This window comes from Dipteris shenzhenensis, chromosome 12, assembly GCF_047967505.1.
Source record: "Dipteris shenzhenensis isolate YYH24624 ecotype China chromosome 12, Dip_SZ_1.0, whole genome shotgun sequence".
Taxonomy (NCBI): domain Eukaryota; kingdom Viridiplantae; phylum Streptophyta; class Polypodiopsida; order Gleicheniales; family Dipteridaceae; genus Dipteris; species Dipteris shenzhenensis.
The window spans coordinates 3,571,513-3,575,693 of record NC_141607.1 but is presented as its reverse complement, the minus strand read 5'-3'; positions in this window follow the sequence as shown (position 1 = coordinate 3,575,693).

The following is a 4,181-nucleotide window of genomic DNA, read 5'->3' as shown; positions in this document are numbered from 1 at the left end:
TCATCCTTGGAAATCCTTCTAAAACTTTTTGGATTAAGGGATTTGCAAATTCTTTGCAACCTAAACTTGAAAGTGCTATTAGCTCGGTGACAGTCAATGAGGAGATTCACAGGAACCCACTATACTCTATCTATGTCTAGCCAGATTAGGTAAGGGTTGATTTTCTCTCTGATGTAATCTACCACATCTCTAAAGAGATCTAGATGCTTGTGGACTATGCCGATGACATCTATCTGACGATCAAAAATGTCATACAACTCTACCTCTCTACTTGAATGATGACGAGTAGAAGCGACGAAGTCATGGTATGCCTCGCGGGGTGTGGCCATTGGAGGTTTGTGGAAGATGGCAAGAGCAGTAGGCTGTCTAGGAGATGAGGACAATAAAGGCTATGTCATACCTAATGGCCCTTTATATAGTTGATTTCAGACTCTTTAAATACCTTAAAGGTCCGACTACAATTTAGGTAATAAAATATTGGACAATGTAATATATTGGCCTAAATAATTTGCCATCATATTCCAATCCCGCCTCCCCCCACCACCCAAAATAATGGATTTTTTTGTTTGGAATTTAGGGGGCCCTATGTTAGTACAAAATGACATCACACTTAACAAAAACTATTGCATTTACTTAAAAACTATTACAACATAGTTTCAAAACTTTTACATTTATTTAAGTGCTTTTACAACACACTTCAAAAACTATATCATATTTTCAAAGCTATTATTGATGGAGAGGAGGTCTTATCGAAGAGCAACAAAGAAAGGGAGAACACCGAAATTGTGGGTGCTAACTCACCCAAATCAAGGTAAGCTCTTATTATGTATGTATGGTACAAAGGGGTATATACTAGGCCATTGGCCTTTACCCCAACAACCTCCCACTTAAAGGCCAATGCACTTTTATGGGAGAAGATGGGCATCCTAATGTCATCTGACACCCATCAATACTCTGCAATGTGTAAACCTCTCTGAGGAAAGACTCTTTGTAAGAAGATCTGCAGGGTTCTCATCTGTGTGAACCTTGACAAGCTGGATGCGCTTGTCCTCTCTGATGAAGTGATTCTTCACATCAATATGCTTTGTCTTCGCATGGAAGACAGGATTCCGTGCCAATTAGATGGCACTCTGACTATCACAGTGCAAAACTGGAACCTCTCCTGCAATGCTCAAGTCTCCCACTAGACGAGTAAGCCATATAGCTTCCTTGCATGCCTCAGTGGCCGCAACATACTCTGCCTCAGTGGTAGACAAAGCCGTACATGGCTGCAAATGAGAGATCCATGAAACTGCACCTCCAGTGAATGAGAAAACATATCTTATAGTAGACTTCCTGGTGTCTACATTCCCTACAAAATCAGCGGAAGATACAAGTGGATATCTCCCACTCCAACAATGTCACATGGATAATCATTTCCAAGTCTCACGGTTCCTTTCCTTCCTGCATCATAAATGGTAAACCACTTCCCATGTGGAGTGACATGGAAAGATGCTCCTGAGTCTAGTATATCCAATTCTGTGACAATGCATCATCACTAGTCACAAGAAAAGCATGCTCAAACATAGAGGCATAAAGAATGTCACCCTCATCACTATTGTTACTTATGGCATTTACTTCCTCTATATTGACCGTGGATTTCTCTTCCTTCTTGGGCTGCACATTAGCTTTGCCTTTACCTTTATCGTTCTTCCATTTGTAGCAATCCTTTTTTAAATGGCCTTTCTTCCCACAATAGAAGCATTCTAAATCCTTTTTGGCATGGGATTTTTCTCTAGATTTGCTTCTAGACTTGCTTGTATTTCTGTCGTGGTATTTCCCCCTGGAATATGACCTCCCTCTCACATTGAGAGCACTTGAACTTTTAGTTCCAGCATTGTTCTTTCTATTTACCTCCTCAGTGAGAAGGCTACTCTCAATATCACTGCTTGTCACGCCTCCTGCACGGGCTGAATTGCTTATAGCAGTCCTAAAAGTGTCCCAACTTTTAGGAAGGGTGACCAATAAGAACATTGCCTTAACTGAGTCATCAAAGGCAATCTTCTGAGCTGAAAGTTGACTGAAAATTGTGTTAAACTCATTTAAATGGCTAGACATTGAAGTCCCTTCTTCCATGCAAAGATCTATAAGTTTCTTCAGCCAATAAACTTGACAAGTGGCACTTTGCTTCTCATAAAGATCATGCAACTTTGTCCACACACCATAGGCACCACCTACAGTATCTTTCACATTGAAATACACCGATTTTGAAAGTGTGAGCATGATCATGGAGCGTGCAAGCTCATCTAATTCCTTCCACTCTTCATCATCTTTCCAATCCTCTGGCTTTATGCCTTTGTGTTTTATAGGCTTTACTTGCTTCTTCTGCACCAGAACATTGTAGATTTGCTCCTTCCAATAGGAGAAGTTTGTGCCATCCAACTTCTCAATGATAAACAATGCATTCTTTGATGCCGAAGCCATCACAATGGATGATAGAACAACTAGGATACACTGCACCAATGTACCCAACTCAAGCCCAAAAAATATCAACTGCAATGACAACAGCCACACTGTCACTCTCACTGTCACAAATACATGTTCTGCTGTAAGTGACCTCAGGGCATCCTAAAACTAGCCAATAGCTTTTGCACGGTAGCTCCGATGCAAAAAGTGTAAACAAAAGAAATGTAGCTTGTAGAAAACTCTACAACTTCTCAGTTTACAGCAAGTCCAAAATCCTTACGGATTCCCTTATACCTGCTGTTGGAATCCACCACCTGCAAACTTTTACTGCTGTAATAACAATCTGCAACAGTTTTGGCCTGTCTTGAACTATCAATATCTTCCCAACCGTAACTTGGTTGCCTTTGTTGTAAACACCAAAGTTGTAGACAACCAATAGATCTACAAACTTCTAGTTTACTGTAGGTCCAAATTCATTATGAATTTTTTGATATTCACTGCTAAATGCAGCCCCTTGCTCACGTTTTCTAGCTGCTGTCAAAACTGTAAATCATGGCCATACCAGGCATCATAACTTTTTCTCTAAATCTCGAATTGAAACGCTTTCAAAAACAAGATTGTAGATTGTCCAAAAAACTAAAACTTCTTAGTTCAACTCAGAAGATAATTCCTCACGGATTCTCTGAAATTCACTTCTGAAGATAGCCACCTGCTCACTTTTTACTGCTGTCACAAGACTGCAAACTGCCAATCACTAACTTTTGAGATACAATTTGAAGGAAAGCAAGTTTTGACTAATAGGATCCATGTCTCGAGCCATGTACACATGCTGAACCTTCACCTTAAGTCCTTTCTTTGAATTACAAAGCCCAACAATGCGACCCTTCCAATGCTTCTCTTTCTTTGCTCTATCCTTTCTAGAAACCTTGAATGGACCTCTTGCAAATGGTTGCATTGTGACTGAGGACATTAACCTAAACTCTTAAGGGATCCAAATATTACTGTTGTCCTTCAAAATGCGACCAAAACAAGATTGAATTGATAGCTTTGGCCTAGGGGAAGGGGGAGTGCTTCACCATTGTAGAAAGAATGGGAGAAAGCAAAGATAAAGAGGTTGGGAGGAGGAAGAGGTCGAGAGGAGGAGGCTGAGAGGAGGTTGAGAGGAAGAGGTTGAGAGGAGGAAGAGGTTGGGAGGAGGCTGAGAGAAGGTAGAGAGGAGGAAGAGGCTCAGAGAAAGGTGGGGAGTCAATGGGGATAGTTTGGGGAGACTCCTGGGAGGAGTTTGGGGTGCTAGGGACACTTTTGGAAATTTATAATTTTTTGGAGGGAAAAAAAAGTCACAGATTTGGGGGCCTACCAAGAGAGCCTAGGAGGGTATGGGGACCATCCAAAAGTGAAGGGAGGGAGTAAATGCCTCAAGAGGTGGTGGGGGCAAGACAAAGGCAAGTGGAAGCCTAGTGGGGACCAAGGAGGACTCTCCACCAATGAGAGGCCAATATGGAATCCTCCATTCTTTTAATGCCCAAGCCTTCCCATTAGCTGGTTTGCTGATCACAAATCTTAAGGGACTAATCCAAGAGGTCCTCTTTTAGTCCAAAATTCCTCTAATGTGGGCAATGCTTTTTAATGGCCAACATCTTGTCCTCATTTAGAACAAGTTGGACAACCTCAGAGTCTACCACTTGAGGTTGAATATTTAATCAACGTACCTGCACGAGAGATGTATCTTGGTGCAT